Source organism: Dama dama, chromosome 26 (genome assembly GCF_033118175.1).
Source record: "Dama dama isolate Ldn47 chromosome 26, ASM3311817v1, whole genome shotgun sequence".
NCBI classification, from domain to species: domain Eukaryota; kingdom Metazoa; phylum Chordata; class Mammalia; order Artiodactyla; family Cervidae; genus Dama; species Dama dama.
Window position 1 is genome coordinate 41,458,115 of NC_083706.1, and position 14,327 is coordinate 41,472,441.

General features: G+C 49.6%; 1 pseudogene; it reads left to right on the forward strand.

Annotated features, from left to right (window-relative positions):
• Positions 1–1,255: 1,255 nt before the first annotated feature.
• On the forward strand, positions 1,256–14,198 carry LOC133047135 (UL-16 binding protein 5-like; annotated as a pseudogene).
• The last annotated feature ends 129 nt before the right edge of the window (positions 14,199–14,327 follow it).

The following is a 14,327-nucleotide window of genomic DNA, read 5'->3' on the forward strand; positions in this document are numbered from 1 at the left end:
TCAATAGGGAACCCAGCCTCACTCAGTGACAAGACATGAAATGGAGCACTGCCCGTGCTGAGGTGTCAGCACGACCTGCCAAGGTCAGGGCTCAGTCACCCCCAAAGCTAGCAAAGACTAGGAGCCCCATGATAAAAGAGAGATGGAGCCCTCTGTCAGAGACGTTGACCTCTCAATGTCATTGGTAGACCCACTTCCCAAGAATTAGGAGGGCTTGTCCGTCCCAACGAGTGATGGATGATCTCACTCTTTATAAGCGGATAGCCCTGAGAGGTGAACTTGAGATGCTCAATGCTGCTCGGACACTGCATAAAAGTAAATTATGAGGGTAAAGGAAATGGATCACACAGGTTACCAGTGCAGATCCCCTGGAGGAGAGGCTTGCAGTCCACTCCTGTATTCTTGCCTAGAGAATCCCCGTGGACAGAGGAGCCTGCTGGGCTACAGACCATGGGGCACTAGGACTCAGACATGGCTGAAGCGACTTAGCCTGCACAAACGCACCCGAGTAGAGCAAGCAGCAGGAAGAGACCGCCAGGGGGCGCCCGGGGGCAGCACAGGCTCCCTGTCTCCACTGGAACCTGGAAAATCCGGTTCCGGCCTCAGGCCTCAAACTCTTTCTAAGAAGCAGTTACTTTGGCTCACAAAAGGTCTAGGACTACTCTGCGGCAGAAATTACTAGAAAACATATTGCTGATGACACTGCAGTTAAGGACTGTCTGTCTTCAGGCCCTTTCAAGAGATCCGCAGAGTTCTCCGGTGGGGGTGATGTTTTCTTGGGGGGTGGGAGGGAATCTTGAGTCTTTTAAGAAAAGCAGGGCTTCCCTCGAAGCTCAGTCAGTAGAGACTCTGCCTGCAATGTAGGAGATACGGCTTCTATCCCTGGGTGAGAAATATCCCAAGGAGGAGGGCATGGCGACCCACTGAAGTACTCTTGCCTGGAAAACCCCATTATCAGACGAGCCCGGCGCGCTACAGACCTCGGGGTCGCAAGAGTCGGACACGATTGAGCGAGTAACCCACCACCACTAGAACGACTGCAAGCGGGAATGGGGAGGAAGGTTTCAGGGGCCGGAAGGACTCCGAGGAGAAAAGAGACACTAAGGGACAGGAGGAGAATGGAGTGCTTCAGAGGGGGCGGCTACTGCCCGGCGTCAGTGACGCGGGGAGGAGGGCGGGGCGGAGAGTGGACGGGAGGGCGGGGCGAGCCCGCCTATAACTAGCGCCCCGCGAAGTCGGATCCAGCCAGCTTCCAGGTGGGGATGGCCTGGACGGCTGGTCACGGAGCGCGTCTTGGTCTTCCGGCTCTGGTTCTACTCGTGTCTCTCAGGTTCTGCACGGCGCGAGGCGGTGAGCTCGGGGATTAACCTGCGGGGAGCGGACACGGGGCCTTAAGACCCGAGAGGGATGGGGGTGTCCGAGGCGGTTCGGGGAACGCCGCGGCCGGACCGCCTCCTGCTTTTAAAGTTCCGCGCGCTCTTTTCCCGCTGGGCTCCTGCTCCCGGCCCCCACTCGCGGCTGGTGCCGTCCCCCTGCAGGGAAGAAACAAGATCTGGGTGAAAAAGGAATCCCAGCAGGAAGGGAGGGGAGGCTGGAAGACGCGAGAGCCAGGTAGCGTCACGAAATGCTGCTGCAGCCCCTAGGCCCCCACGTCGAGAATTCGGAGCCACTGAAGCGGGTGCAGGAAAGGTGGCTGTCGCTTCCAAGGGACAGAACCCACGGGGTTCAGAAGGCTGGGAGGAGTCTGACCAGTTGCGTTGGCCGCAGGGGAGGTGGGGGCAGAGATGGACAAGGGTCTAGGTGGAGTCCGACACCTGGGCGGGGGAGGGGGGGTCAGTGCAGGAGGGAGGCGCGGGGAGATGGGTGGAGTCTGTCCTAGGAAGCCTCCTATAGAGTCCTGCTTGGTTACAACACTATTTTTTCATATCCCTCCCCGTCCCAAGAACTTCAGGGCCTCCAACACCTTCCCATCTGTGAAAGGATCCTAAACCTGCCCTCTGTCAACTAGCACCCTATCCTCTTGCCTGAGAATTCACCCCAGCAGAAGCCTCCCAGCCTGGCCCCCAGGACATAAAGCAGGAGAGATGGGAGAAGAATTTCCCAAAGTGTGTGACACAGGGCACCCCCACTTCTACCCTTTGATCCCACATTCATCTTCCCTGAGACTATGGAGACATTGGCCTATAATAGTTATTATTTAAGACAGGAGTTAGAGAATATTTTCTTCAAAAGACAGTAAATCTGTTGGTCTCGACAGGCCATTTGGTGTCTGTGTCCATTATACATCTCCACATTTCTGGTACGAGAGCAGGCAAAGACAACCTGTAAAAACCAAAAGAACAATGTGACTGCCCTGGGCCACAAAACAGTTACAGAAGACTCGTCCCCTAGGGACTAGTGAAAGGGGTACCTTAGCTGCCTGTTGGGGAACCACACTTGCTCTGTCCTACCTTGTAGGTTCTGAGTGGTGTGAATGTGAAAGGACTGTGTGTCCAGCAGATATGGGCTAGTGTCCCCTGACCCCCTCTGCTCTAGAGTGACTTCCTTGGTCCATAGAGATACAGGGGACACTGCATGAACCCTCAGGCATTAGCAGAGAATAGTGTGTGCATGCTAAGTGGCTTCAGTCATGTCCAACTCTTTATGATCCTATGGACTATCGCCCACCAGGGTCCTCTGTCCAAGAGATTCTCCAGGCAAGAACACTGGAGTGGGTTGCTATGCCCTCCTCCATGGGATCTTCTCTCACCCAGGGATAGATCCCACACCTACTCCAGCTCTGACATTGCAGGCGGATTCCTTACCGCTGAGCCACGGGGGCAAACCCTGGAGAACAGTGGTCCTAAACAATTCTGATGTCAGGCCTAGGCCACCTGCTGCTCTCTCTTATTTGTTGCATCTGGCCCTTCTTATGCCAAACCACAATATCACTTCAATCCTCTGATGGCTGGTCTAGCTGAACTAATGATTAGGGGTTGATGAACCCAGATCATGATGGACAACACTGACATTTCATGACCAGTGGCCTCATCTCTACCAGCCCCCAGGACCATACCAGGAGTCACATTTATATGGTGTAGTATTCCCCACTGCAAATCACTTGGCCTTGCTTCAGGACATAAAGGGTCTGTGTTGTGACCCTCCAAGTAAAATGCCATAGACGGCACATAGCAACTTTCCAACCATAGATACCTCTGATGTCACAGTTCTGCTGGGTCATCTGCCCAAGAAGCAGGTCATCAATTCACCAATTGTCTATGACTGCTTTGTGCTAGGACAGCAGTTGTAACAGAAAACTATGATCTGCAGAGCCTGAAATATGTCATCTGTACAATTATAGAAATCTATGGGCCACACTGGGAATTAAATAGACATAGGATAGAGATGACACTCCTGCAGCCCTGGAGAAGTTGTAGGTTGTTACTCAGTCATTTTCTCCAGGATATGATATTGTTTATACGTACTATTGGGGGATGAAGGTCAGTGTCAGAAGTGTGAGCTTGGAAATCGCTTCTATGTTAGCCCTCACGGTAATTTACTAACTGTGAAGATTTTCCATTCATATTGCAAATGCAACGGATGTGAAATGAGCACTATGATGATCGGTGGATGGGTGGCACTCCTGTGGGCAGCACGTGGGACAGACGTGTATTCCTAACCACAGACCTCAGGCACCACAGTACTAACAGGCGGCCGTGATGATGTTTCAGATTGCTGGACACGATGTCAGCCCCACTCTAGGTCCTTGTGGATGTGGGCGTGGCTTCTCTGCCCAGTGTCCACTTTCCCCACTCACTGACCACGTGGCTTCCAAAGGCCAGACGGACTCGTGCACTCGCTGTGGTGAGGAGAGGCCCTCCTCGCTGCTGCCTGGCGTCTCTGTCTCTAGTCGTGGATTCTGAAGGCAAGGCCCGACTCCGTGCTGGACAGCGTGCCAGTGATCTGGACATTTTGTTGGGACGTCTGCATGCGGCTTCCTGAACATCCAGCCTTGTGTTTGTCTCTGTTTTTCTTTCTTTCTTTTTTTTTTTTTTTTAATTTTTCCTTTCAGCATGTAGTTTTTAACAGCACTCACTGCTGTTCCATTTCCCTCTAGGGTTGCCCGGTGCTATGAGCCAGCATCGCACTCTCTGCAGTCAGGCCTGGCTACACTGGGACTCTCTAGTCACTCTGACCACTGCATCTACTTTGTTTCTGAAATAGAGCACTCCACCTGGCATCAGCTCTTTCCACCTTCTCTGTCCTTACTCCTGCTGGAAGCCTACAGGAACACCATCTCCTACCACCATCCCTGACCTTCACCGAAAGTCATCCTTGAGCTGTTGGAGATGCTTCTCCTCCATTCTTTCCTCTCGGGCTCCATAGAACCTGGTGGACCGCACACCTTCCTGCCCTTTCATACCATGTCCACCCTGGCAGATTCACTTCTCTGAGCCTTTAATCCCCTCCTCTACCACCTGCCTCGGTAGTTCTGGATTTTCTCTTTCATGCCATGTGGGCCAGGCTTTCTCCAGGCTTCCAAGACCCATCAAAGTTGTAGATCAGCAGCATCTCCCTGTCGTTGCTAAGTCCTGTAACCCCTAATTGTGAATTCTCCTTTCTGCAGTTTTGCCTTATGTGTTGGTCTTAGGAGCAGAGTAGAGATAATGTTATGTGGTTTCTCTGCTTGCTAAGCCTGTAGGTGGTGTTGGGGGGCAGGGGAGCCTTCCTGCTCTGCCAACCCAGCCCTGCAGCTTTACTCTGCTCTCATATAAATGGGGGGAGAAGGAAACGGGTCTTCTTCTCCCAACCCTGCCCTCACCTGCGTTTTCCTTCACAGACGCTCACTCTCTTTGCTACAAGTTCACCGTTGATCCTCAGCCCGATCCTGGAAAGCCGTGGTGTATGGTTCAAGGCCAGGTAGATGGGAATGTTTTTCTCTCCTATGACTGTGGTGGTGCCAAGATCCAATCCACAAGTCCATTGGGAGAGGAGGTGAAAACTACAAACACTTGGGAAACACAGACAGAAACACTGAGAGACATTGGGGAATTTCTCAAGGGGCAATTGCCTGATGCTATACTGGAAAAACACATGGCCAGAGGTGAGTTCAATTCAGTACAGTTCAGTTGCTCAGTTGTGTCCCACTCTTTGCAACCCCTGGAACTGCAGCGTGGCAGGGTTCCCTGTCCTTCACCAACTCCCAGAGGTTGCTCAAACTCATGTCCATCAAGTCAAACTCATGTCCATCGAGTCCAGGGATGAGTTAGGAAGTCCAGATACTGTAGGAGCTGCATGCATTGTTTATGGGTAAAAAATTCAATTGGATCTTGGTCCTTCCCTAGTAGTCCAGTGGAAGGAACGGGCCTTAGAGGAGAAAACAGGGCCAAAGTACCTGGGACCAGGGGAGGTGGACCATGGTGAGGCAAAGAATTTGTCAAGTCCAGAGCCTGAGTTCTTTCTTTTCCTCATTGGAGTCAGGCTCTCTGACCCTGCAGAGCAGGATGATGTGCTTGTGTAAAGAGGATGGACACATCAGTGGATCCTGGCAGTTTGGCTTCAATGGACAAATGTGCCTCCACTTTGATTCAGAGAATGGACACTGGACAGAGGTTCATTCTGGGGGGAGAGATGAAAGAGAAGTGGGAGAATGACACAGATGTGACCAACTTCTTGAAGAGGGTCTCCATGGGAGACTGTCGGGACTGGCTTCAGGATTTTATGGTGCCCTGGGAGAAAACGTTGAAGACCTCAGGTAAGTGAGATGAGTATAATGAAGTGGCAGTCCACGCAAGGTGATATGGACCCAGTCTCTGTGTGTGTTTGTGTATCTCTGTGTGTACGTGTGTCTGTGTGTGTGTGTGTTTTGGCAAAGTGACCCATCTAAAGTGAGCTGTTGCTGAAACATGGATGGACCTAGAGAGTGTCTTACTGAGTGATCTAAGTCAGAAAGAGAAGGAGAAATATCTTGACATGCCTTATATGTGGAAACTAAAAAGAAATACTACCAAAAAAACTTACAAAACAGAAAGTCGCTCACAGACTTAGAAAACACGCTTATGGTTCCCCGGGGGAGGGGATTGTTAGGGGCTTTGGGAAGGTCATGTACACACTGCTATATGTAAATGGATAACCAACAAGCTCCCACTGTATAGCACATCAAACTCTGCTTAATGTTATGTGCCAGCCTGGATGGGAGAGGGGCTTAGGGGAGAAGGGGTACATGTATATCTATGGCTGAATCCCTTCGCGGTTCACCTGAAACTATCATAATGTTGTTGATGGCTACACCCCAATACACAATGTTTTTGGTGCTAATAAAAGAAAAGAATGTAAAAAAAGAAATAAAGTGAGTTGTCCTGGGAGAACAATGACCTGGGGATGCTCTGTCATCCTCCTTCCTCTTCCACCTCCTGACGTTTCTTCCTCACATTACAGGCCTTTGGACGATTGAACATGGATTTTTCCTGATGCCAAACCTGTAGACATCTTTTTGATTTCTGGGATTTATTTCTCACTGTACACTCTTTCCAGAATCTTCTTCTCAATATCACCAATCCTCCTTCTGGAAATCTATCAACACCACCTCTGCTGTCAGCTCCTGAGGACTCCATCCTCATGTCACGTCTCTATGTCCCAGCAGGACTGACTGACTGTGTTGGAAACCTCGCTCCCCCATCAGCTGTCAGAACCCCTGAGGACGGGGCTCCTCCATTCCCCCATCTCGCCTGGGGATCTATCACTGGGGCCTCCATGTGATGGGTGTAAACTGTCTGCACAGTAGGGGTACCTGGGTCAGGGGGGCGAGGAGGCATCTGCTGAGATTGGGGTCTGGACAAGGGCATCACTCTTACTCTCCTTGCAGCATCACCGACCACAGTCCCCCCTACAGTGCAGCCCAGGAGGTGCCAGGGCCTGGGATTAATCTTTGATGCAGGAAGGAAGTGTTGTAGAAACGGGGACCCCTTCCAGGGCCCGAAACCGGGCTCTTGTCTAACACTCAGAAAAGGATTGTCCGAGGAGACACATGTGCTGACAAAGCAAGAGATTTTATTGGGAAGGGCACTTGGGTGGAGAGCAGGAGGGTAAGGGAACCCAGGAGAACTGCTTTGCCACATGGCTCACAGTCTCGGGTTTTATGGTGATGGGCTTAGTTTCCAGGTGGTCTTTGGCCAATCATTCTAATTCAGAGTCTTTCCTGGTGGTGCACTCATCGCTCAGCCAAGATGGATGCTAGCGAGAGGGATTCTGGGAAGTGGACGGACACGGGGTGTCTCCTTTTGACCTTTCCAGAGCTCTTCTGGTTGGTGGTGGCTTATTAGTTCCGTATTCCTTATCAGGATCTCCTGGCAAAAAACAACTCATGCAAATGGTTACTATGGTGCCTGGCCAGGGTGGGCGGTTTCAATCAATGTGCTTCCCCTAACAGAAGGAGGAGGTGACAAGAAGCTGCTGGGCCTGGGATGGGGGTGGGAGTGAAGGACAGAGGAGCCCCTTAGTGAGGGTGGGGCTGGAGGGGGGACTGGGGAGGGGGAGCCGCAGGAATGTGACAGGATTTCCTCAGTCTCCTGGACCAAGGCCTCTTTCTTTTCTGCAGGAGACAGTGTTTCCAGAATGCCCCTTACAGGGGCTCTGCTGGCTACGACTCAGCCTTTTTGGCCGCCTTTGTTTTCCTTCTGTTTACTTTATAGCCGAGAAGTCAGAGCCAGGAGTTCTGAGCCTGCCTTCCTGTTATGATGACGCAGTAGCTGCGTTGTCTCATGTGTCCTGGTAAGTCTGGTGAACAGACTCCTCAGTCTCCTTTTTTCCACCAATCTATTCTGCCTCTTTCTCTTGGTGCTAAGTGATGGAATCCCTGCAATGAAATGTTCAGCTACTTGAACAAGAGACCTCCACACATAGGACACTTTCCGTCTTCATCTAGTTTGTGAAGAATCAGACTCTCCTCCGTGTGGCAATCTCGTTGTTGAAAATGATGATAATGCAAGAAAAATATCTTCTTCTATTACAGGACTCAGGGATTCTTTCTGTGTTCAGAGAAACAACTTCAGAATATTTTCAACAGAAGGAAATATTATGTGAGTGTCTCTTTTAGTCATTTTATTTCCTAATACTAATACTTAAGTCAGTATCTTGCTATTGCAAAAAACATAAATTCTTCAGCTTTCTTTTCCTTCAAGGAGGGAACTCGGGACATTTCACCTTTTTTCCACCTATTGGGATTAAATAGATTTGATGATTCTGCTACATTTATTGTGGAAGCAGAGAATAAAAAGAACACTCTTAAAGTAACCTGTAGCCTAGCTGTCAAGTTGGCAGCATGCCAAGAAGCTGTAAGATATAGTTCGGGCCAAGGCAGAAAAGGAAATACAACCTCAACAGAAGTAGGTTACCTTTATTCAGGCAAGGAGGGGCAACAGTCGGCCAAAGACCAGGCTGAGCGCCAAGAGGGATCAGGGAGGCTCCATGTTTATAGGGAGGTTTGTGGAAGCGATAAGGGAAACGTTAATCAGGCGGGATATTTTGAGTATTCTTTAGTTGAGATTGCATTTGTAGTTGGGCAGGGGGTGATAAGTCTTCTGGGCAGGTGTAGGGGGTGAAAGATTTCTGGGCAGGGGGTGATAAGTCCCAGATAGATGCAACCAGCCTGGAGCATCAGGGGGGAACTAAAGTTCTGTTTTGTTTTCTCCAAAGTTAGATGATTCAGCAAGGGACTTTGAGCCTGTTGTTTTCTTTTCTAGGCCCAAAAGACTCCTTCAGAAGCTATTATAGTTACTGTCAGGCCTCTCTGGAGTCTTGGCTACAACACGACTCTTGTACACACGCCTTCCATTGTAGACCACGTGTGGTCGCCTGCAGCCAGTCGGATTAACACTGGGGTGCATTGGGTGAGAGTGAAGCTTGATCACTGAAGACAAAGTCCGCCAGGTTAGGATGGAGAAGGAAGTAGGGAGAAAAATGCAGGATGACTGAGCAGAAGATGGAAAAAGAAGCAAAAGAGGCAGCTGGGAGGCGGGGGTGGGGTCAGGGGAGGCTTTGTCAGAAGGAGGGGAGAAGCCAACATGACCCTGAGTATTTTGTTCACAAAAGTTAGGGGATCTTTGAGGGTGGGGTATTTAAAGTGAATTTTGCTTTTTAATGTCACCGCTGTTTTTCTGTGGTGGTTGTTGCTGTTTTTAATGAGGAATTACGTTTGAATACTTGCAAGATACTTCCTCGGTATAATTGTCCTTTGCATTGTTTTTGAACAGGGCTTCCTCAGTCTCGGACTGAAGACTTTGGGCGGTGGGCGGAGGCAGAGGCGCAGACACACTCCAGGCTACGATTTGCCCCTTCCTCTTCTAAAACCGCTGGAAGGAATGTCTCTAGCTCACACCGCAGGCCATCTTTTGCTGATACTGCAGCTGATAGAACCCGGGAAGACTCTGGGCAGTGAGTGTCCTGGGATCTGGGGCTCTGGCAGGGGGAGTGGAGCAGGGGAGGAGGGAAAAGGAAGGGGCTCCACCCGGTGGGGGCCTGTCTTCCAGCTCTGAGGATGGTCAGGTGTGGTTTAGCTGGACGGGCTGCCCAGGAGGTCACACCCTGTGTGCAGGGACTCCAGCCCAAGACAGGGTGCCTGGGCCTGTGCTCCTGGAGCAGCTTGCCCTCTCCTGCCAACCCCACCTCCTTCTGCAGTAAAAACCTTCCTGATGATTAGGGGCCCATCCTGAATGTAGCCTGTGTTCTGTGGTCTTTTTTTCCCCACTCGTGTTGAAAGTCCTGTTTGTTCAGATGGATTTTTAAGCCACTAGAAGGCAGACATTGTCTTCTGTTTTTGCTGCCTCAGAAGTTGGTACATGACGGTAAAAATATGTCACATAAATCTTCCTGCTAACAGTATTAGACCCAAAGGATCCACAGTGGCATCCAAGAGATTAAAGCTCAGACAGTTGAAGGTGAGGCAGGACTGAGGATGCAGCAGAGGAGGGGGTCTGGGATAGAGACCCCTCCCTCTGCAACCAGGCCCTGGATGGGAATCTGCCAGACACACCTGTGGTTTTCTCTCACAGATGCCCACTCTCTGTGCCTCGACCTCACTGTCAAATGTCAGTCCAGACCTGGCCAGCCCTGGTGTCAAGTCCAGGGCTCCATGGACACAAAGCCTTTCCTCCAGTGTGACAGTGACAGCAACAGGCCAGACCTTTGGGTTTCCTGGGGGAGGAGGTAAACGACACCAAAGCATGGACTGAATTGAGCCAGATGCTGGGAGAAGCAGGAAGAGAGCTCAGGATGGTCCTGCCTGTCATCAGACTGGACAAAAAGGAGATGAGGGGTAAGTATAGGAGGGGTGGGGAGCTGGAGACAGCAAGAGAGGGGTAGGGGCAGAGTGCATGCAGGGAGGTCCTTCCTGTGAAGACTGAACACGGTCCAGCCTTAGAGACCCGGTGGACCTGATGGGTAAGAAGGGAGGTCATGGTCAGAAGATCATGGGCCCCTAGATGTGCAGACACACATGAGTGACTGCGGAGGATGGACTGTGGACAGTCCAGAAAGATTCATTGTGTGTGGGGTGCGCAGGTCCTCCCTCCCTGCAGGTCAGGCTGTGTTGTCAGCGTGAAGCCGAGCAATGCTCTGGTGCATCCTTGCTCTTCAGCCTCAATGGACAGACTGTCCTCCTCCTTGACACCATGAGTATAACCTGGACAGTCCTCGATCCTGGAGCCACAGGCCTCAAGGAGGAGTGGGAGAACAACCAGGAACTGGCAGAGTACTTCAGGAAGATCTCAACGGGGACTGCAGTTATTGGCTTAGGGAATTCCTGGAACACTGGGAGAACATGCTGCTCCCAGAGCCACAGGTAACTGAGTGGGGTGTGGGGGAGGTGGTAGCTCTCTTCAAAGCTCTAATGCCTTCATGTCTGGATATGAGCACATATGTTTGTGCAACTGAAAATATGATGGATGGATGGAGTGACTGATCTCTTGGTGGACTTCCTGTCTGGAGAGTCAGTGATGGGCATAACATAGAACTTGCCAGCATCCTCCTTTCAAAGCCCACCTCCCTCAGCACAGGAGCCCCCTTCCTCATTAACCAATGACCCAGACCCCCGGCACTCTCGATGGTCCCCAAGTCTATATACGCATTATGTTTCCAGTCCTTCTCTCCCCGCTGTTGTACTGATCCTTTAACCCACTCTAATGTCACTTAATGAAGCCCTTATCCCTTCCCAGACAGAATTAAGTACCCCCAATTGTGTCCTCCTCAAAAAGGACTCCTCACAGTAAACATGTCCACCTGAAAGATAATCAGATAGATATTTGCTGTCTCAGTGAATCAGACAGTAAAGAATCTGCCTCCAAGGCAGGAGACCCGGATTTGATCCCTGAGTTGGGAAGATCCCCTGGAGTAGGAAATGGCAACCCACTCCAGTATTCTTGCCTGGAGAATCCCATGGACAGAGGAGCCTGGTGGGCTACAGTCCTTGAGCTTGCAAAGAGTCGGACATGACTGAGTGACTAACACAACTCAGGAGAAATATTAGCTTCACGAAGACAGAGCACAAGCCCGTTCATCTTTTCACACCCGGACCTGAACAGTGGCTTCTCATGAGTCAGTAACTATATGGGGAACATGTGCTGTCTAAGGACAGCAGGTGCTGAGGAAGGTGTATCCTTAGATTTGACAAGGCTTTTGCTTTGTCATTTTAGAACCACTAATAATGGCCCCAAATATCAGCCAGTCTGCATCCATCCTATTGATCATCACCCTGTTAGTTCTAATTGCTTCATCATCATGAATCTTATGAAGAAATCAGGGACCACAGCAGGTGAGAAGCTGGCTGGCCTCTGGCCCCTAGGCAGGTTTGTTCTGGTCAGGACTTGGGAGAGGTGAGCCTCGGGTCTCACCAAGGCCCTGTCCACTTTACCCATCTTTACCTAGATGATGTTCTGCCTTGGTCTTGGGCCCCCACACTTCCCTGAAGGGTTGGGAGCACTCTGTTGTTGGGGTAGAAGAGGCTGGTGTGGGCAGCAGGACAGTGCAGTGGGAGTGGGGATGAAGACAAGTGTCTTCTCCTTTGGGGGCACTGGGTACCAGATATAGACATGGTGGGGTGGGGTGTTGTCCTGAGATCTTACTCAGGCTTTCCCAGCCCTTTGATGAAAAAAACCTTTTGTTCTCTGATGATAGCATTATCTAGCTCAACATTTTCCCTAATGTTCTAACAGCTATTCCATCATCCGGATGTTTCTCCCTGGACTATGGGAAGGTACTATGTTAAACCAACCATGGGTGGCAAAAGCTGACCCTTGGTGACAGTCTGGCTGTTGATCTAATACATGACCTTCTGCTCAGAGTGGATTTAACAAGACGCTAGAGAAGCTCATGCTTAAGAATTCCTTCACTGTCCATGACTGTTGATGGGCCCTTAAGATGTATTGCTTGGTCATTCTGAGGATTTGCGAAAGTCAAATATTTGCTCACAATCAGTTAAGACTTCCAGTTCTATTCTTTCCATCACACTTCCCTTCACGTAGGGTGAAACTGGGGCAGGGGGCGGCATTTTTAAAATTCTATTAAGAACATAATGCATTAGGGATATACTTATGTGATTTAATGAGACATAATTTATGTGTTCACACTCACTTTCATGTATAGTTAAGTTACCGCATGCTTTTATGGGCTGAATGTGTTCTTCTTAATTCATGTGATAAAATCCTCACCTCCAGGAAGCCTTGTTGAAACCACTCAATCGCTAGTGTCTGGTTACAGTCTGTGTTGTGATACAATCGGAAGTATATGTTTGGTCGGATCCCAATTCCTAGAGCAGACTTTCTAAAATCCACATTTTGGTGTCATATTTGGTGTTCTGAGTATAGAAAAGTAGCTTTTCTTTAGAGACCTAGCAGACTAATACATATGCAGAAACCACAGTCAAGTGCTAACTGCCTAGATGTCATGACACAAAAGTATGAGTTGAGGCTCCCAGGCTCCAGAGCACAGCCTCAGTATTCGTGGCCCATGAGCTTAGTTGTTTTGCAGCATGTGGGAACTCCCCGGACAGGGATTGAACTTATGTCTCCTGCATTGGCAGGCAGATTCATCACCAAGGAGCCACCAGGGAAGCCCCTAACCGAATTATTAAAAAGACATTCTAAGCTTGATTCTAAATCTTATCTCAGTGATTTATGGATGAAGATTAGATGTTCCATGACTTGCAACCAGGAAATTATGCATACTGGAAAAGATATTAGTTAAAGGACTATCCACCACCTAGATGGACCCTTATCAGGTGCTCTAAAGTAGCTCATGCACAACAAAACTGAAGAGAATTAACTCTTGGATTAATATTTCCCGTTTAGAAAGTGAGACTGCACTGAACTGGCTAACAGAGAACACTGCTGACCTCAGAAACACCTAAAACCTCAGAAATACCTAAAATTCTCAGAAACACCTAAACCTCAGAAACACCTAAAAACCTCAGAAACACCTAAAATTCTCAGAAACACCTAAAACCTCAGAAACACCTAAAAACAATGCTCAAACCAAGAGGATATTTGAGCTCATACATTGATACCAGGACGAGAAGAAAAGATCGGAAAAAAATTTAACCTTTCAGTTTTCACTAATGTCTGGACAAACTTAAAGTTTTCTCCTGTCAGGAATATATTCAGTGATGCAGATAATTCAATTATACATTGTACGTTTTTTGCCCAATGAGAATCACATGAATGTTTATTGAAAGTCCTTTATTTTAGGGGCTCAAATGTGTTGAAGTCCTTTCTATTAGGTGAAGGAGATCTCACCTGGAAATAGGGTGTGTGCAGATGTAATCCAACCAAGGTGAGGTCAGGGTGGATTAGGGTGGGCTCTAATCCAGTGACTGGTGCCTTTACCAGGAGAGAGAAATGTGGACATGCAAAGAAGAGACGGATACAGGGAGACAAGACCCACGGGAAGAGTGTCATGGAAGGACAGAAATAGACAGGAGCTCCGCAACGCCAAGGGTTTCCGGGAACCACAGAGCTGTGCATGGTCCCTCGGTCGTGTCCGCCTCTTTGCGGCCCCATGGACTGCAGCCCACCAGACTCCTCTGTCCATGGATTCTCCAGGCAAGAATACTGGGGTGGGTTGCCTTTTCCTTCTCCATGCAACCACCAGTAGCCAGGAAGAGACAAGATGGAGCGTCCCTTAGAGCCTTCAGAGAGGGCCCTACTGACACCTTGATTTCTGACTTCTAACCCTCACAGTCTTGAAAGAATAAATTTTGGTTGTTTCAAGCCATAGAATTTGTGCTAATTTTTTATGAAGACTTCACTGTCCCAAGCAATCTTGCGGGGGCTTAGGCGGCATTCCCAGCACAAAGGGAA